General features: G+C 42.7%; 1 protein-coding gene and 1 non-coding gene across 2 annotated transcripts in view; one reads left to right on the top strand and one right to left on the bottom strand.

Moving 5' to 3' along the window:
• Nucleotides 1-21,534, bottom strand: part of DPP6 (dipeptidyl peptidase like 6) — a 1,008,238-nt gene that overhangs the window by 935,920 nt on the left and 50,784 nt on the right. The gene's annotated exons all lie outside the window — the stretch shown is intronic.
• Nucleotides 12,138-12,243, top strand: LOC111750639 (U6 spliceosomal RNA). The gene has a single exon (XR_002785741.1). It is a non-coding gene; the product is annotated as a U6 spliceosomal RNA (small nuclear RNA).

The following is a 21,534-nucleotide window of genomic DNA, read 5'->3' as shown; positions in this document are numbered from 1 at the left end:
TCAAGGTCTGGCTGAAAAAAATATCAAGCAAACACGACCACTTAGCCTCCCTGCCAGGTGCATTTCCTGGTGATTATCCATCAGCTGAAAGCGATGCATCTCTAAGCTGAGGAGCTGACACCACACAGGATTATGTGATTCCAGGAAGGCAGGCAGTATGTGATCACTGAGGCCATGTGTACGTGTAGGTTGGGAAGAACGGACAAACCTGAGGGTCATTATCACAGAAAACAAAGTGAAAAAGAGACAGGAGGGAGCCTGCAGAGTGAGGCTGCTGCAAATCCAAGAGAGGAGGGCAAGACATTTAAACCCCTGGCGTTCCATGGTGCTTTACTGTACTCAGCCTCACTTAGAGGAATGCCAGCGTCTAAACTTGCTGTATTATTTTCTTCCCACAGGAAAATCCTGGTATTTTAGGGAAATCTAATACTGTAAGTATGTACAAGTCTTAGTATTAGTATTACCAAACCCATTGTCATCAAGTAGATTCTGACTTATAGCGACAGAGTAGAACGCCCCAGAGTTTCCAAGGAGTGGCTGGTGGATTCGAACCACCACCCTTTTGGTTAGTGGCTGAGCTCTTAACCACTGGGCCACCAGGGCTCCAGTATTATTATTAGGTGTGGTTAATATAATGGAAGTTTTTTTTGCAATGGTCAAGACTGTAGAAGGAACTGGAATAAGGAGGGGGTTAGTTGAGTTGACTGTGCCTCTCTTAGAATTAGCTTTATTGGGAGACGTTCACCTGCAGCTCAGTACACTGGAGCCCCCCACCCACTTTGTAATTCTCGCTCACCATCCCAACACATGCTGTGATCAGGTGACTTTTTAGTGACAGGGATGAAAACTCTGCCTGGGGAACTCAGGCTTGCCAAGGCTAAAGCACCAAATTGACCCTGTGGGACTAGCCTCTTTAATTCTGAAAGGGTGGATCTCCCCATACCCTACACAGTACATCCCATTTATTCTTCTTATAATCCTATTGCACGTTGATCAAAACATGACACCAATCTGTCCATTATGAAAATTTGGGGGATGGCTTGGAACAGTATGAGTTTAGAGACATCGTGTGTATGGTAAACGGAAAGGAACATCAGTGATGAAAACATTAGGAAAAGGAAAAGATAAAAGGATCCAGGGTTATTTGCCATGGAATAGAAAAAGAGGAGATATTATGGTTATTCATTTATTTATTTTGTTATTTTTTCAATAATTATCAATGTGCAGAGATTCATGTTTTGTCCTAAGAAAGATACTAAAATATATAAAACATTTTTCACCTTCAAATTGTGAAAGGTCCATTTGAGAGCAAGGAAAACACACACACGTAGAAAAACTAAGTTACAATGAAATAGGCAAAACCCATTGCCCTCAAGTCACTTCCAACTTACAGTGACCCTACAGGACAGGGTAGAACTGCCCGTAGGGTTTCCAAGGCTGTAATCTTTATGGAAACAGAGGGTTTCCAAGGCTGCAGACTCTGTGGAACCAAACTGCCACATCTTTCTCTTGTGGAGCCAGTGGTGGGTTTGAACCACCAACGTTTTGGTTAGCAGCCAAGCACTCAACCACTTCACCACCAAAAGCCTACTGGCATTGAGTCAATTCCAACTCATAGTTACCGAATAGGACAGAGTAGGAGTGCCGCATAGGGTTTTCAGGGAGATAGTGGTGGATTCAAACTGCTGACCTTCTGGTTGGCAGCAGGGCTCTCAGCCGCTGCACCACAGGCTTCCCGCCGCCACCCACCGCAGCCACCACATCGGTTCTGACGCAGAGCGACCCCGCAGGGTTGCCCAGGCTGGAACTCTTTGGGGAAGCAGACTGCCACATCTTTCTTCAGCAGAGCCGCCAGTGGTTTTGAACCGCCGACCTGTTGGTTAGTAGTAAAATGCTTTAACCACTGCACCACCAGGGCTCCTGAAATGGGCAAAGCTGTGAATCAATGCGTGGTTCCAACAGGAACCAAAGCAGGTGCCAGGGTGGGATGTCACAGGGTAGCAGGCAGACTCTACAAAGCCTCAGGGAAACCACACAACTTGCGCCAGGTCCTGAAGCTTTGTAGCCTCTGATTACTGACAACCTGGGCCTGTGAGGGTAGCTTTGTCTTGTAGTCCCAGTGCCCAGAAAATATGGAGGACACAGGAAAGATAAAGCAAATGTTTACTGAATGAGTAAGTAGTGTTCTAGGAGCAAAACGTATTAAAATTCTTTATAAAGTTCCTAAACAATGTCCTAAATTGAAAGGAATTTTTTGACTTCACGTCCCTTATCTTTGTTACAACATGAAACATTGTGGACCACTCTTTCATCTGATAAGCTTTTAACTTTTTGCTTTTACATTTCCCCTTCTAAATAACTTACTTCGTTTAACTCTTTCCCTTATTTGGGATTATATGTGCATGTGTTGAAAGGAAAAAAAAGGAGGGAAGGGAGAAAGGGAAGGAGGAAGAAGGAGGGAGGGAAGGAGGTAGGAAAGAAGGAAAAAGAGAAGAAAACAGATTGAAATCACAAATATTTACTGAGCTCTAGCTCACTGTTGGAGCCTGGTGGTGTAGTGGTTAAGAGACTGGCTGCCAACCAAAAGGTCAGCAGTTCAAACCCACCAGCCACTTCTTGGAAACCCTATGGGGCAGTTCTACCCTGTCCTATAGGGTCGCTATGAGTCGGAATCAACTAAATGGCAACAGGTTTGTGTTTTGGTTTAGCTCGGTGTCACTATAGTAAATAAGTTCATTATCTTTGGGACCATTTTGAACTATAGAAAGACTGAACAGACAGTTCTAAATACAGCGTTACATGCTATGACAGGAATAAGCATAGGCTGCCATTAAAGCACACAGGATGAGCAATTACCGAAATTTGAAAAACCCGAGGAAAATCTCCAGAAAACAGCATCCAAGCTAAGACCTGAAGGATGGGCAGGGTGTGCATGGGGTGGGATGCAATAGCCAACTAGAATACAATTAGATATGCTACAGAAAGTAGGACGAAGTGCTACAGAAAAACAGAGAAGAGGAGAATTCATTCTGGGGTCCCGATGGAGGGCAGGGCAAAGTAATAGGGCCAGGGTAGGTTTCGTTACAAAGATTATTTGTCTTAAGACCCAGTAGTTTTTTTTTTTAGGTCAATCAGTGATGATGATATAGGGGTAAACTCATTACAGATAAAGCAGAAAATTACAAGCAAAGGAACAAAGGCATCTGATAGTTTATTCTGCAGGGAAATTCTACTGAGTAGACTCTAGAGTTAGTGATGAAGCTGGAAAGGTAGGCTGGAGCCAGACAAAGAATGATCATGAAAACCATTTTAAGGGGTGTGGAGTCCATTCTGTCTACACAGAGGAACCACTGAATGTGCTCCAGCTGCAGCTCCATGGACAGGGCTGGAGGAAAGAAAGATGTGAAAGGAAGAGAGCAGGCCATTTGGGAGGTCTGCATGATAGGTCAGGGTGGAAAAGGACCCGGGTACCTGAGAAGAGGGTGGTACCATTAACTGAGACAGGGAACAAAGCAGAGACATTGGGGAGTCTGTGTGAATAATGAAGAAAGGAAGTAAGTCCCTTCGGAAAGCTTGTTACCTAAGGCAGAGGGAAATAAATTTGCTATTCAGATGCCAGGGAGTAGGTGAGGATATAAGAATAATAGCCAAAGCTAGATGAGTAGGCTGTCTTAAAAGATATATACTGACATTGTTATGTAGAGTTATTTACCGTGGAGTCTTTTCAGTGAGTATTCTAAGGGATTTTCTGGATTCTAGGAGTTTAGAAAAGAAAGGCATTTGGGGTGAAAAACCCCACTCTTTCTCTGGAACGTCCTTCCCTCTAGTCTACCTTAGTGTACATCTTTCTCCTGAACCCCAGTGCATTTACTTGAATATCCAGCATCTCAAAATCTGCAGTCTTAAAACTAGCTCCTCGTCTTCTACCCCAAGCCTGCTCCTCTCAGTCTTTCCTTTCTCAAAAAATGGCAGTTCCATACTTCCAGGGCCTCAGCCAAAATGTTCTGGTCATCTTTGACTCTTCTCTCCTTATAGCCCATATCTAGTCTGCCAGCAAACCTTGGCAAGTCTGTTCTCAAACTTCTAAAACAGACCCAGACTCCAAACATTCTCAGTTCTTCCAGTGCTGCCACCCAGGCCTACGCCCCTCTGCTACCTAGATTACTGCAGAAGGCTCCTACCCAGTCTCCCCTTCTCGCAGGGCATTGGAGGATCTTGTTAAGAGACTGTATTATCCTTCTCTTCAAATCCTCCAGCAGCTGCCCTATTCATTTTGGTTCAAGCCCAAGCCCTTAAACAATGGCCGATAAAATACTCCATGATCAAGGTCCTCCTTGTGCCCCTGATCTCCTCCAGCCACAATGGCCTCCTTGGTGTTCTGTGTACACACAATGCCCACCTGCCTCCAGGCTTTTGCGCTAGTTCTTCTTTGTACTTGGGTGGCTCTTCTCCTGGCTGGCCCACGTTCACTCCCTTGCCTCATTTAGCTATTTGTGCAAATGTCAACTTCTCAGTGTGACTTCTTTGATCACACATTTTAATAATAATTTTAAGCCAAAGCCCTCATTCTTCATCCCCTGCTTTTTTTTTTTCCTTAGAACTTGTCACCAACTAACATATAGTATTTTTTGGTGATTTATTGTGTGTGTGATTTTTCTTCTGTCTCCTCCCATTAGAACAGGAGCTCAATGGAGGCATGGCTTTTTGTCCCCTTTGTCCACTGCTGTATTTACAATAATGAAAATAGTGCCTAGCACCTGGCATGAAGTTGGCACTCACTGAATGAATATGAACAGCATCTCAATTTTATTTCTACTATAAATTGATAAATTGATGGGATGGTAATTCCACTGGTGTAGATTAACTCCTGGTCTCCTCTGAGTCAAATGAGCCATTGTCCTTAAATGAGGCAAATCTCGCATCTTCTTTCGCTTGATTAACATTTTTACTCTGTGCAAAATCTGTGTTTTGTTTTGCCTTCTCTCTAAAAATCATGTATCAGTCAACTGTATCAGTATATTAGACCAAGTACTGACGTGACTGTTTGCAAACCAAGTCTAAAGTCTGTTTACAGTTTCTGCCTGTGAGCCCATTTTGGTGGGCGTGATTTACTTTTAGAGTGTAGGAATTTTATGGGGCAAGAATGGGCTTAGACTCTTGTTTTATTTATACAGATGTTGGGAAGTGGACATGTACTCATTCAAGTATCATTATCCATTCACCGCAAGGGGAGGCAGCAATAACGGCAGCTCCGCGACAACGGCATCCTTCTTCCTCCTCTGAGTTGGCAGGTGAGCTGCCATCAGCTCCCTAAAGAGGGAGGACAGCTGATCTGCAGCAGGCTGGGCCAGCCCCTCCGAAGCTGGGCGCTCTAAGCAAGAGGCAGAAGGCCCCCACAAGACCCCTCCACAACACAAGGCTTTTGTCTGTATGTGGAGTCCCTGGGTGGGGCAGTTAATGGGCTCAGCTGCTAACAGAAAGTTTGACAGTTCCGATCCGCCCAGAGGTGCCTTGGAAGAAAGCCCTGGCAATCTATTTCTGAAAAACCAGCCACTGAAAACCCTGTGGAGCATAGTTCTACTCTGACACAAATGGGGTTGCCAAGAATCAGAATTGACTTGATGTCTACTGGTTGGTTTTCTACATGTACTGCTCAAAGACCCCCAAATAACACTTTTAATAAACAGAGATATCAGTGCCTTTAATTACCTGCCTAAAGTTGCATTCACTTAATTGAACCTTTATAATGATTTTAAAAAATATGACCACAAATTCTTTGTACTATTCCCTTCAACAGGTGGAGCCCTGGTGTTAGTTGGACTTTGTGGCTTGCTTCTAATGAGTAAAGTAGAGGAGGCAGAGTGCAACTTTGGAGATTAGATCATAAAAAGGCACTGTGACTTTCATAGGAGCCCTGGTGGTGCAGTGGTTAAAGTACATAAGATGCATTGCTGGGAATGTCATTTAATTCTCATATAGCACTTAACCCAGTATCCAAAAAAATGTCTTTTAGAGCTGAATTGTACACACAAGATATAATCAGGACCATGGTAGTGCAGTGATTAGCACTCAGCCGTTAACCCAAGGGTCAGCAGTTTGAATCCACCAGCCACTAGACATGGGCCCTGCCCTCAAAGAGTTTACAATATAGCCAGAGAGCAAACATGTCTTACACATAGTTATCTGTTGCCGTCAAGTCAATTTCGACTCATAGTGACCCTACAGGACAGTGCAGAACTGCCCCATATCATTTCCAAGGAGCGCCTGGTGGATTCGAACTTCCCACCTTTTGGTTAGCAGCCATAGCACTTAACCACTATGCCACCAGGGTTTCCTGCACATAGTTAGCACTGACTAAACGACTGTTGTTTTTGTTGCTGCTTTTGTGGTTGTTGTCAGATACAGCCCTTTCTCTCCAGTGGTTGATCACAATAAACCCACCTACGAGGGTGTCTGAAGGAGGCTGGTAGGAGAATGAGTATCTGGGCGGCCACAAGTGTGGTTGGCTGGTTCCAGGTATACCCAGACTGAAGTGAAAGAGGGAGTGTCTCGGTGATGGCCTGGAGCGAACCAAGTGAAGGGGGGTCCTCATTGCATGGATATTTAGCAGGACTGCTGCAAGAGCAGCAGGGGAGACTTATTTAGAGTGAGCCATATACTGAGAGGCATATAGCTGTGCTAGAATCAATAAATTCTGGGTCCAACCCATCACCTCAACCTAAGTAAGGACGGCAGCATTCTGTAAAACCTAACCTAAGAGTTGGCCTCTCCTGTCAGGGTTTGACCTCTTTCCTCTGCCAAGTCTCGCTATAAATCATAATTACTAATACATGTTTCTTTCAACAACAAAGCTTGTTGATTTTTTTTATTTGTAAATATAATTGATGCTAATTGTAGAATATCTAGAAAGACATAAAAGATGAAAAATAGAATAAAAAATAAAAAGAAATTATTTAATCATAACCTCACATCCAGAGATGCCCAATCTAGTACAGTCACTACGCTTTTTTTCTTCCTAGTATTACCTCTATTTATAATATTTTAACTCTATATCTAGTTTTGGAAACCCGGGTGGCGTAGTGGTTAAGAGTTTGGCGCTAACCAAAAGGCCTGCAGTTCAAATTCAATAGGCGGTCCTTGGAAACCCTATGGGACAATTCTACTCTGTCCTATAGGGTCGTCATCAGTCAGGTTTGGTTTTTGGTTTTGATACCTAGTTTTAGATTTTATTTTCATAGTTTTTTCACTTAATATTATAAGATAGAGATTTTCTTATCTAATAAAAAAACTCTTCCAAAATATGATCTTAATGAGGAATAATTTTTTTATTATATAGACATATCACAAATACCAACAGAAGGTTACAGTATTTCAATTTATAATCTAATTAGCGTAAGTAGGATTGTCTCATGGTATTTCACCCACACTGATGATTTCATTTTTTTAATTGATACACAATTATCCTTATACAGTTACCTACTGTTCGTGTTTGATTATCATTTTCCAGAACTGAAATTACTGCATTTAAACTGGAGAAATAAAGTCACTCAATCTCTCTGAGGAATTTTTCTTATGTAAAAAGAGGATATAAAATTATCTACCATTTCTCACCAAAATACACACCACGGAACTGATAACATGGTATATAGTCTTTGTGCGCATAAAACGGTAATGTGAGGACTTGACCCAAGCCTCTTTTGCTTTCCATATACTTGCTGATGAAGATCAAAGACCACAGCCTTCAGTATGGATTACACCCCAACATAAAGAAAACAAAAATCCTCAGAACTGGACCAACAAGCAACATCATGATAAACGGAGAAAAGACTGAAGCTGTCATGGATTTCATTTTACTTAGATCCACAATCAACACTCATGGAAGCAGCAGTCAGGAAATCAAATGATGTATTGCATTGGGCAAATCTGCTGCAAAAGAACTCTTTAAAGTGTTAAAAAGCAAAGATGTCACTTTGAGGACTAAGTTGCTCCTGACTCAAGCCGTGGTATTTTCAGTGACCTCATATGCATGTGAAAGCTGGACAATGAATAAGGAAAAAAAAAATTGACGCCTTTGAATTGTGGTGTTGGCGAAGAATATTGAATATACCATGGACTGCCAAAAGAATGAACAAATCTTGGAAAAAGTACAACCAGAATGGTCCTTAGATGCAAGGATGGTGAGACTTTATCTCACATACTTTGGACATGTTCTCAGGAGGGATCAGTTCCTAGAGAGGGACATCATGCTTGGCAGAGTAATGGGTCAGCGAAAAAAGAAGATCCTCAAAGAAATGGAATGACACAGTGGTGCAGCAATGGGTTCAGGCCTAACAAGGATTGTGAGGATGGCACAGGACTGGGCAGTGTTTCGTTCTGTTGTACATAGGGTCGCTCAGAGTCAGAAGCAACTCAACAGCACCTAACAATAACAACGACCACCTGGTGTCCCGCCTACAGATGTTGATGGTGGGAGTTATCTCATAGGCTTGTAGAGATTAAATGAGTCCATGTCATCTAGTGCCATGCCTGACACATGAAACGCTAGTTCTCTTTTCCACATGGGTGAAGTGGTAGACACAATCTCAGGCAGTGTATACTGGTACTAGAGTCCTTGGGTGGTGCAGACATTTAAAAGCTCAGCTGTTGACTGAAAAATTGGAGGTTCAAGTCAACCCAGAAGTGCCCTGGAAGAAAGGTCTGGCTATCTACTTGTAGAAAAATCAGCCATTTTAAATTCTATGGAGCACAGTTCTACTCTGACACACGTGGGGTCGCAATGAGTTGGAGTTGTCTTGATAGCAACTGGTTTAGTATGTTGGTACCAGGGTGATGAAAGGGCTTAAAGAATTCATGTGGATTAGGGGTGGGCCTTGAAGTCCTGGTGAAATTTGAACTAGTCAACAGAGGCAAAGGACAGTAGTCAAGGGAAAGTGAGCTCTCTTTCAGGGAGAAAGGAATCTTACTGAAATAAGGAAGTCCACAGGAGCCTCTCTGCTGTGAGGGATGCCCCATTCATGGGTCCTGCCACCAAGTCACACTCAACTCTATAGGCTGTCTACAACCAGGCCACACCAGCTTTTTTTTGAACATTTTATTGTGGTTTAGGTAAAAGTATATGGAGCTAATTAGTTTCCCATTCAACAGTCTACACACAGATTTTTTCATAACATTGGTTGCAATCCCCTCAATGTGTCGGCACTCTACCTACTTCCACCTGGGTTCCCTGTCTCCATTCACCTGGCTTTCCTGCCTTCTGCACGTTGGTTTTGAGGAAATGCTACCCTTTTGTTCATGTAGAGTTGAATGTTCTGAGGAGCACGTTCCTCACTGGTGTTATTGCTCACTTTATAGGCCAGCTTATTGTTTGGCTGAGAGGTGATCTCCGCGAGTAGGTTCAATTTCAAGTTTGAAGGGGGTTAAAGGCCATAGTCTCGGGGGTTCCTCCAGTATCTATTGGACCAGTAAGTCTGGTCTTTTTTTTTTCCATGTATTTAAATTTTGTTCTACATTGTTTTTCTACTCTGTCTGGGACTTTCTATTGTGGTCCTGGTCAGAGCAGCTGGTAGGAGTGGCCAGGCACCATCTAGTTTTCCTGGTCTCAGGCTGTAGTTCATGTGGTCCATTAGTCCTTTGGACTAATTGTTTCCTTGAGTCTTTGGTTTTCTTCACTCTTCTTACACTGGCTTTATTGCCTGAACTATGGCAGTTTGAATCCACCAGCCACTCCTTGGAAACCCCATGGGGCAGTTGTACTTTTTCCTATAGGGTCACTATGAGTAGGAATTGACTCAACAGCAATGAGTTTGGTTTAGTTTTTTGTATGTGTTCACACGACACTGAAACTGCCTGATGGTGCAGCTGCTGTGATGACCAGAGATCAGTCATACCCCCGTGGCCAGCCTCATGGGGACACAGCTATGTCTAGAACACTGCACTGGGACTCAGCCACACTGGGCCAGTCCCACAACAGCTGGTCTGCTCTCCACTCTGCTTCTCCCTCCCCAGAAATTGAGAATTGGTGGTTTTTGAACCCCCTTATCCTTCCCCCATTATAAAAATAATTCAGAATATTGAGCCCAAATCTTATTTCCAGATCACATGAGCAGAAACACACAGCTTTTCTAAGAACTGAATTGTGTCCCACTGACACTGAAACATTACATCGACTCAGGAGAATCACATATGAGCAGAAAAGTCTACGAGATCAGGCATGGTTTACATCATAAGTCTCTGGCCTGCGTGACAACAGTGCTGAACTTCCCTTGAACAATCTGGCTGAGTTGTATATTGATGGAAACTTCCCCCCTCTTAAATCAATGTTTATGGGTTTGTATTCTGAAGCATTGGGCAAAGTTTGCACACTAACGGTCCCAGGAATGCTCTTGCATTACAATGTAAATGGCCCATTTCTCAAGGAGAAGCCCTTGTATATTTTATGAATGTATGTTTTTATGATTTGGTACTTTTCATCATTTGAAATGATTATTCAACATTCTCATCCCCAGAATCTCCCTTCCTAGACTTAGAAATTGCTTAGGAAAAGCTCATTCTTTATGCCAGCAGGGATTAAAGGAGATGCCCTTCACCAAAACACAAAGGTCACTTTACTATGCAACACAATAAAATGGGAAAAAAACACCAGGAGAGCTGTATACTACCTGGTGGTGTTAATTTCAGCAAATTACATAAAAAACCTGGGCTACTATTTCCTCATTTATAAAATAAGGAGATTAAACCTTAGTCTGTGCCTCAGCTTCTCTCATCTGTAAAATGGCAATACTCCTAGGATTGTTGTGAGAATCTAATGACCATAATCCATACATAGAATTTAGAATAATCCCTGGAATATAAACTATAAATAATAATAATACAAATGATGATAATGATGATGATAGCGGCTACTGTTGTTAGCTACTCTTGAGTCAGCCCCTGACTCATGGTGACCAATTGCACAATGGAGTAAAATGCCTGCCCATCTTATGCCATCCTCATGATTGCTCGGGACCAAACAGGATCTAGTATGTGACTGTTACAGAGAGAAGTGAGAAAAATTATATTGCCTCTGTATTAAGAGAAAGGTCAGTCCATGGCAAAACTGGGAGAGCAATTTCTCACTCCACTTCTACTCTTCTTGATGGAAGTTTCCCAACATCTTAAGCAGAATCGGAATAGGAAAAAGTACCTGCTGAACTCACCCACATAAACATGTTGAGGGTGTCACAAGTCACACCTCTCAGATATATCTGCAATTTCCAAGAGGCCTAAAGACAGAATATGTGATTATCTAATATGGGATCTAAAGGACTAGTAATGGGACATATCTTCCCTCAAATCATGTCCTGACATCACAACAGAAAAAAAATCAGCCTCTTTGCTGCACCTGGACGTGCAGTTTGTAGATACTACACGTTTGAAATGGACAGGAAAAAAAAACCCTGTCTCTGAAATCAAGAGAGGAGCCCCATATGTGCTGTAGGATTGTCTGTACAAGGTAGTGGTCAAAGCGAGCTCCTGGGGAAGCTGAGACAAGGGCTCCAAGTTGGCATCACGAGAGAACAAATTCCACTGGTCTCTAGAGCGTGGCCAACCTCCTTGTTAAGCATTTGGCTTCAGCAGGAATTTAGTGGTCATAAAACTAAGAAGAGGTGGGTAGAAGCTGGACAGGGAGGGAGGGAGATGCATCAGTGCAAAACAAGGCACTTCCTTGGTAGACTCCAAAGCCGACCTAAGTCCCACTTCTACATTTCCCAACATACCTGGGCCATCTGGCCCATGGATGATGCCAGATACTTTTCAGCATGTAGGACTGGTCAACAGAGAACTGGACGTATTCCTGAGGGACGCCCTGGGTGGGAAGGGTGGGAAACACCCACTGCGGAGCTCTGTCAACATTGTGTTGACCACCATGATGGTGTGCTAATATGTGTCTCTCTAGTATTAGGCTTGACCAGCTAGGGCAGGCATGCCCTTTGGCTTGTTTTAAAGACTGCATGGATGTGCCAAAATGTCACACCCACCTCACTTTTACATTTCCTAACTTTGGAAAAGAAAATTACCAGGCAGAGGTTGAAGGAATTAATTGTGATAGGGAAGCATAGTGGCTCACCGTGGTGTGTGTAGCGTTTAAAGGTGGAGTGGTACTTGCTTCAACAGCACACATACTAAAGCTGGAAAGATGCAGAGAAGATTAGCACTGTTCCTGCACACAGTGACATACGAATTCACGCAGCGTACCATGTTTTTGCAGAATGCCAATGAACAGGCAATGAAGTAACAGAAAAGCTGCCATTTGGCGTCCATTATAATAATGATTGATTCAGGCAAGAATCATTTATGGATGCTAAAACTAACAGGTGAAAATTAGATGCTGAAAAAGATATTAATATCATTTCAAAGAATGTCCACACGAATTCTTTGCTAATTTCAAAGGAAAAATAGCCATTTTACAGTGGAAAAACCTGACAGAAATCACCTTAAACAAGAGATCAAAAGGAGCATCTCCAGTGGACAAACCAACATCCGATGCCCCCTGATAGAATGCCTTGAGGAGGACACAACACCAATTCTGCTGGATTGCTGCCAAAAACCTCATCATGAGGAAATATCAGACAAATCATATTCACGAGCATTCTACACAATAACCGGTCTGTACTCCTTAAAAATATAAAGGTCATGAAAGACAAAGAAAGACTGAGGAAATGTTTCAGATGAAAGTAGATTAAGGAGACATAACAACTAAAGACAATGGCTGACCCTGGATTGGATTCTGGAGCAGGGGTGGCAGTGCTTACAGAGTATACCATTGGAACAACTGATATTTGAATATTGATGTGGGTTAGATAATAACGTTGTATCAGTATTAAAGATTCTGATGTTGAATAACTGCACTGTGTTTCATAAGAAAATATCTTTTTTCTTAGTAAATACACATAAAAATATTTACAGTAAAGGGGCATGATTGCTAAAAGTGATTTCAAACTGTTAAGAAAAACATTAGACAGACGCATACAGAGAGAGACAGAGAGGAAGAGTAAAAAACAAATGGGCCAATAAGATACAACTATTGTTCTCTACTCATCTGGAGCAAAATAGAAAGAGGAAACCAAAGGCTCAAAGAAGAAGCCAGTTTACAGCACCAAGAGTTTACACAAACAATGGTCTCACCTACCTTGAGACCAGGACCAGACGGTGCCCAGCTACCACTACTGAATGTTCTGACTAGGGACTCAAGATGGTCCTGAACAGAATAGGAAAACTGTAGAACAAAATAGTACTTGACCCGACCAAGAAGAATGGAGCAGTGGCACTGTCATATTTTCTGAGACCACATGGGGGAGAAGAGCAGGCAGGCAAGTGATGGGGCAAGGTAGAAGTTTCCCAATGTGGTTGTCTGATCTCTGCTTGTGCCCTTCCCCTCCCTGCAGGTCCCATGGAGTCCTCAGTCCTGTGTTTCCCTGACTTCCAGTCTCAACACTAGGAGGAGGCTTTCACAGATGTTTATGAAAAGACCCAATTTATACGACAGGCCCTTTGCAGCCTACAAATCAGAAAACAAGTTCTCTCCCTCCCTAGGACTGATGTAAAACTTTTTTTCTGCCAGAACAGCGAGTGTGTTCAGATAAACCTTACAGAATAAGCTACGAAAAAAAAAAAAAAAAAAACAGAAAGACAGCCTTAGACAGGCGCTGAAATGTGTAAGGCCTTGAACAGACTGAGGCTGTATTTGGTTAGCAATGACGAATTTCCAATGCTCCTGAGCAGAGCATGATCAGAGTCCTGCCCTCACTGAGCCCCTGACCACACACGCTTTCTCTTTTACATTCCCTCCAGGGCTGGCGCAGTTCTTCTGGAGCCTAAGGGATTCCCAGTAAATACTATCTGATGGCACAGAATTGAACTGTAAAAGTAGCCACTCAAACTGGTTCACTTATTGAGGGCTACAAGCTAATATGGAAAAAGCTGACGGAAACAGATTGTAATTGAAAGAGAAGATGAGTAAAAGCCAAGTATTGGATTTAGCTTTTATTTCCCATTCCACCTGGGGCTTCCGTGGCCTGGGCAGCTCACTTAACTCTTCACATCTCACCCCCCCAAAAAAAAAAAAATCAGAAGCAGCAGATCCAACCTCTGTCAGGCGCTATGAAGACAGGTTTTTGTATTTTTTTAAGTTACTGGAAAATTTATTCTTTGATATACTGGGACCTATATTTGAGTCGGAATTGACTCGACAGCACTGGGTTGTTTTGGGTTTTTTTTTGTTATATTTAAAAAGAAATATTTTTCAAATGTTACCATAATTGCTTTCTAACATGATAAACATAATCAATGTCACTAAATTGTACATATGAAGGATGTTAAAATGGTAAATGTTTTGTTACATGATATTTACAGTAATTTAAAAAAGCAAACATTATTCCAAGGGCAGTTCTCCCTATGTCATGCAACAATGGGCATCTGGGCACAAGCTTCAGATTTCTAACACACTTCTCAGTGTGCCCATTCCATATTTCATATTCATTTGAATCCATGAAGATTTAGATGTTTCAAGCCAATCAGCAACTGGATCCTAAAGTTATCTGGATCCTTTGGCCCTCGATGACAGACCAACGGACGTGCATCTCATCTCGAATGAGCAGTCCTAGCTGGCTTGCTATTTGGACTCACAGCTCTTGGGGCAATGTTAGCGTAGCCTGGGCAAAAACCCTTCCTTCCCACAAACAGCAAGGGTGCTGGCAGCTTGAAGACTGTGTGTTAGGTGAGATAGAGGCTATAGTGCTGCTTGCCACCCGTGTTCTGCTCTGGTGACAACCACCCACACAGCAGACACTTTCCCAGAGCCCTCTGGCCTCGTGCCTGGAAGTTTGAGGAAGAAGGACTTTGAAGGTCTCCTCGCCACATCTTCATTGGCATAAAAGTGGATGCCAGAGAAAGGATGCTGCCTTTCGACTTGGAACTAAACACTTTAGACTTGCAACTAAACACTCTGACTTTAGTCCAAATCCCCACTGAGTAAAACCATGGCCTTAAACCTTAAATGAAGAACTGCAATACCTCTAGGCTGGACAAGACCTTAGGAAATACCTAGTATCACGGTTCTCAATTGCCTGGTGATGACATTTGGTATTTACGCAGTATTGTAAGTAATTCGCTGCTAATAATGACTGAAGTCTTGCTCTGGAAATAATTTATTTTAAAAATAAATTGGGGAGGATTAAGGTTTACCCCTAGAATAGCATCACTCTCATTTCCCTTGCATTTCAATTTGGATTCTGGAGTGGAGTAGCATTTCAGTGACTATGTGTAAACTGCCATGAGAATGAATTGTTCACGTAAATACTGTCTGTCATGGAGGCAGCTATTCAGCTGGGACCTGCTGACTACAGTGAGGAAGGGAGGAAGTTAGTATGCACCAGCTACTATGGGTCAGGGCAGTCCAAGATACTTTAGAATTCATTGTCTCATTTAATACCCAAAACTATATTATGAGGCAGCTCTTATTATTGCCCCCACTTCATTGATAGTATCTTGAGAGGTTTAGTGAGGTAACTAAAGCCATATAACTGGAAATTGGCAGAACTGGGATTTGGGCCCAGTACTATAGGGTCACTATGAGTCGGAATCAACTCGATGGCAATGGGTTTGGGTTTGGGTTTTTTTTTTGTTTTAAACTGGTTCTAAAAGTCAGGACACCTCACCACCTCTATCTGGTGCAGGAATCCCCTCCACAATACCCCAATAACTAGACATTTGTTTTTATTTGAACATCTTGAATGAAAGAGCAATCACAATTCTGGGAGACATCACATTCTACTTTTACCAGTTCTGAGAGAAAAGCTGTATTTGTACTGAACTAAAACTGACTCTTTTTGTATTCCCTCAGTTAGTCCAAGCTAAGCTCTCTTGAGTCATTTTGGAATATTTAATTTCTGTTTCCATCACACAGTCCCTGAATTGTTTGAGAAAATTTTTCCAGGGTAAACAGCTTCAGTTTTTCCAACCATCCTTCACTCCAAAAGGTTTCAGAGCTCTTCACTCTCCTGGTGGGACATTGCCTAAACCAACACTGTCCAATAAATCTTTCTGCAATGGAGGAAATGGTCTCCATTTGTGCTGCCCTAACGCTCCAGCCTCTAGGTACATGTGACTATGGCACATTTTAATTAATTTAGCATTAAATGGCCACATGTGGTTAGTTAATACCATATTGGACAGCACAGCTTTAGAGTTGTCCAGGGAAGTATGTTTCTTTTGAAAATGTGACTCCTGGAACTGAACGTAGGCTCCAGATGAAATTGGAGGCCACTGTATTTCTATTGAGGTAGACTCTTATGACATTAGCTTTCTTGGCGGCCATGTCACACAGATGACTCATCTTGCACTTGGAATTAATTAAAACCAGTAAAACGTTTGCATATTTGCTGCTATAAAGTCACAGTCTTACTAGCCTTCCCCAGCCAACATCCTCAGAGCTTCAAAACAAGGCTTATAAAATGGAATAACTGGTAGGTAGGGAGAAATTGCCTGGATCGCACTGACATTTGATAATTTACCTCAGTGAATGGCATTCCCACAAGTCCTACTAGTTTTAAACCAATAACCCTTGAAGGATGGTGCTTACCAAACCAAGCTGCAATTCTTGGGAAATAAGTACTGCCTCAGAAGAGGTGACACATAGCATGTTAAGGAAGATGGCATCAATCATGGCTGGTGTTGCTCTCTGATGGATTGGAAGGGAATGCAGCTGTGGCAGCCCAAGACAATATCTCCAGTCATCTGGGCAGGAAGCAGGGGACCAGTCAGGCAGGGAGCAAGTCCTACCGAGGACAAAGTCATGAGAGACAGTTGAGAGGCCCTTCAAAGCCGAGCAGATGCTCGTTTCTGCCATCAGTGCTGGTCAAAGCTCTTTGCATTGAGCGGCTTCCCACCACTCCAAACATGAGGTCAGAAGTCAGGCCAAAAGGGCAGATTCCAACAAAGGATTATGATTCTGTCCTCCACTCTGGTACACCCGAAAAGAATACTAGAGGTAGAAGAACCAGGCTTTCTGGTGGTTCTGCACATTGAGTGGACGCCTGCTGAATTTCCCACACTGTGCTATGGAGACATAGCATTAGCAGAAGTTCCCTGTTGTCAGGAACAAACACGACTCCAAGGATACTGTGTGTATGTGTGTGTCTGTGTATGTGTACTCAGTAATCCGCAACAGAGGCATCTTTGGCTCACAGACACCTTTGAGCTTCTTTAAGCATACCAGATTATTTGTACTTGACCACTGAGTCCTAGTAACTCACCGATTACCAACAATTTATGCTCAGAGAACCAAGATTTGGTTATAAAAGCACAAAAAGGCAGCAGAAGACCAGGAGCCTTTCAAATTAAAGAGTTGTCGTTCTCTCCCACTCTGACTTAGGGAGAGAAAGAAGAGGAACACTAGAGAAAAATGGGCATTCACTTTTTAAAAGCCTCTCTGATATGCTACTTTTAGCTAGAATTCCTCCTTCAAGCTCTCAGTGCCCCCTAAGTACCTCTCTATTCTGTTCACGTCTCTCCCCATTTACTCCTAGCTGTCTCTCTTGCTCTGTCTTGCTTCCCTTCAAGATGTACAGTAGTCCCTCTTCATACTGTAGACAGTAGTCTGAACAATCTTTTAAATGCACAGTTCAGATTTTATCGCTCCCCTGCTTAAGCTTCTCAGTACCTTCCTGTTACTCTTGGAATAAAAGCTAAAACCTTTACCAAGCTCTACAAAGTCCTGTACGGTCAGTGCCTGCCCCCTGCCCCATCTTCATCCTTCTCACTCCCCCTCTCCTTTTCCTCGAGCTCCAGCCACACAGGTCTTCTTTCCGTCCCGGGACCCTCCATCCTCCGTACCATCGCAGAGTCTCGCACATGCTTTTCCTTTACATAGACAGCTCTTTTCCCCCTATCCCAACCCTGCCCCTCCACCTGGTACACACCTACTTACACTGTAGGTGTCGGTCATTCTCTTGGAAGCTGATCTGACATAACCCTCCACTCTATCCCAGAGAGGATCAGGTCTCACTAATACATCTCCTTGGACCATATGACTCTGCTGGATAACACCTGTCAGAATTGTAATGTTACATTTATTTGAGTGATTATTTAACAAATGACCTTCTCTTCACTAGCCCCTTGTTGTTCTTAGCTGCTGTGGAGTGGGCCCCCGACTCCTGAGGACCCCATGAACAATGGGACAAAACTTTGCACCATCCCTATGATCAGTTGTGGATTGGACAATTGTAATCTATAGGGTTTTCACTGGCTGATTTTCTAAAGCAGACAACCAGCCTTTCTTCCTAGTCCATCTCAGTCTGGGAGCTTCACTGAAACCTGTTCCACAGCATCGTAACAAGCAAGCCTCCACTGACAGCAGTGAGCTGTGCAGAAGTAGGCTCTGTGACTGTTCTAGGGTACAAAAGTTTTTAGCCACTTTTGTACCCTAGCACTGTGTCTGACAAACAGTCACGGCTCAGTAATGAGTCCTGAAATGTAACATCCCAGGAAGCATGCAGAGCAGCAGACAAAGCAAATGAAAATGGGAACGTGACTAAAGGGTTTGCCCAAATATTATGTTGACTCCCCAGAGTCACACGGGTCACCTTTCCCAGCCCACTGTCCCTCTCCTTATGTGTTAAGTTAATCACGTGTGAGTGCCAGCACAAGACTAAAGCCAAGGGAAAAGGCCTCTGCAACCTGCTCGTACACTCTGTCCTTCATCTGCACTTTCTTCCCTCATCAGTGGCAGCTCAAAGGCTCCCGTGTCTGGAGAGCTTCTCCAGGTGGTCAAACCTGCTCACCCTGGTCTCTCTGAACTTCTGATGAGCGATGAAATGCTCATACTTACATTCACCACATCATGAAGTGTCTCATTCCAATTGGATTCCAACTTCCTTGAGACAAGAAATCACAGAAAATTCCTGTATCTATCACCAAATAACTAGTACAATGCAATTTCTCTTTAATCAAATGTCTGTGTTTGAATTTGGCTTAGAAATAAATCTAATTATAATGTCAAAGTGAGGATTGAAAGCCATGACTTTTTTTTTTTTAATTTCTGTATTTTAACTATTACATACTTTGGCAGCCATTCTCTCAATTCCTCTCTACCTTAATGTAAATAACCATATAGTTAAGCAACAATGACAGCATGGTTCCAGCTAATATGAAGTACAGCTATATCATAGAATATATTTTGTCCATTCAGCAAACTGTCAAAGCTTATTAAGTACCATATATTAGATAAAGTAAGTACCATGTATTTGTGCCTAGGTGGCGCAAATAGTTTGTGCTTGACTACTCACCGGAAACCCTGGTGGTGTAGTGGTTAAGAGCTACGGCTGCTAACCAAAGGGTCAGCAGTTCAAATCCACCAGGCGCTCCTTGGAAACTCTATGGGGCAGTTCTACTCTGCCCTATAGGGTTGCTACGAGTCGGAATCGACTCGACGGCGCTGGGTTTGGGTTTTGGGTTTTGACTACTCACCTAAAGGTTAGTGGTTGGACCCACTCAGAGGTGCTGCGAAGAATGGCCTGATGATCCGCTGCCTTAAAAAATATAACTAATACCATCTCACTGGGGGAAAGAAACAAGAAGTATATAGCAAGATGTATATACATTTTTGTATGAGAGACTAACTTGATTTGTAAGTTTACACTTAAAGCACAATTTTTTAAAACAAAATTTATAGCCAAGAAAATTCTGTGGAGCAGTTCTACCCTGTAACACGTGGGATCACCATGAGTCAGAATCAACTCAGTGGCAAATGACTTTTTTTTCTTTTGGTATTTGAAAAACACAATGGAAGTTAAAAGACAGTATGAGATGCGTATTGTCCAGTTGCGAAGACAAGGCATGCATACATGAAAGATGACTCATTATATAAGAGAGGTCACAAGACAGTAAGTAGCAAGGCCAAACGAGAACAGACAGGAGAGCTTTGAGTTCAGGTGACATTCTCACAGGATATCTGGAAAGGATTCAGAGTGGAAACAGGGTATTCTTTGTGATGTGAAGGAATGTTGGAATTTTGATAAAATGAAATATAGAAGAACATTCCAGACAGAGAAACATCACCAACCCAGGATAAACTCAGTTAGTTATTACCAAACGCCTGTCCACAGATGTCTGCCCGTGACATTTTTCTCATTTTTTGGTAAAGTGAAAAAAAAATGAATTTTTAATTAAAGATGCTTCTTTTTTCAATTAAAAATGGTATTCATTCTGCTAATGTGTTGTTCCTGCTTTTTGATGTTAGGGTGACCTTGCTTTTATGAAATTATGGTGAAAGCAGGTATCAGTTTATAAGTCAGATAATTTACAAACACGTTGGCAGTGTTAGAATAGATTCCCCGATGCCCATGTGCCGATTTAAGAAAATCCTGGGCCCTGAAATCACATCTGGGAAGCACAGCCAGGGTACACATGGCTGCAGTGGATGTCAATGGAGGTGGACCATCCGGTGATGAAACTGGGGAGGAGAGTGGGAGGATGCTCTGGAGATTTAGACAAGGGCTCCCTTTTCACTGTAGGATTAGAGCAATAATTTGAGAGGAGGAGTGACATGACAAAAATAGAGCTTGGGAGACAGACACAGCCTCCTTGGAAGAGAGCACTTACAAATACATCTTGTTGATAACCTTGTAGATCAAACAAACGGCATATATTTTATTTGTTCATGTTGTCTCTACATTCTCTTCCTGCTAAATGGAGACCACCCTCCCTCTACATTCTTATCAAAGGTCAGGAACCCAGCTCTTGCTCCTTTGGCATCTTCCAGGGCTTCAACGAGCTTGGACTTTGTATAAGGCCTAGTTAAAATCTCAGCTGCAGTGCCTTTTTAGCTGAATAAGATTCAGCTTCCTGAATTTCAAATGGAAGAGAACGAGACGATGCATTATACAAAATGCAGATGAACACATAAATGCTAGAGCACCACGCCAATTACAATATTATTCTTGGGACTCCACGGAACACAACTCATTCTCAACTATACCTTCCAAGGTCTAAACAACCCTAGCAACAGGTAAGGATGTACTTCTCCCACTTACCCCACTCCCTCTCAATACCTTTGATTGAAGAACATTCTAGAGACAGCTGTGCCAGTCTTGATGGATGAGGCTAGCTGACCCACAGATGTAGCCAGTCTGAGGGAAGGACCAGAGGGCTGCCTGGAACCTAGACTGAGCATCCCTCATCTGGGCTCTGATAGAAAAAGATTTTGGGCCTGCAAGATCAGTGACGTTCTTCACATATTTAAACCTTCTGAGGTTAAATCCCTTGAGATGTTTCCATATCCGTGTACACCTACATCTTACAAACCTTGCAGATAAGCAGCACTCAAAATTTTGAGCTGTGGCTTTGGGTATGGAAAAACAAGTGCAGATGGGGAAGGGGCACTGATGGAGGCTTGGGTGCCTAGGGACCAAAGAATAAGAATTATGGAGAGAGAATGGAAGTTATTCTCATTCAAAAGTTCTATGTCTATATCCTCTCTCACACAGCCACTTTCTCCAT

This window comes from Loxodonta africana, chromosome 22, assembly GCF_030014295.1.
Source record: "Loxodonta africana isolate mLoxAfr1 chromosome 22, mLoxAfr1.hap2, whole genome shotgun sequence".
In the NCBI taxonomy this organism is placed as follows: Eukaryota; Metazoa; Chordata; class Mammalia; order Proboscidea; family Elephantidae; genus Loxodonta; species Loxodonta africana.
Note: the sequence above shows the minus strand (reverse complement) of the source record. Positions and strands in the feature narration are given on the sequence as shown.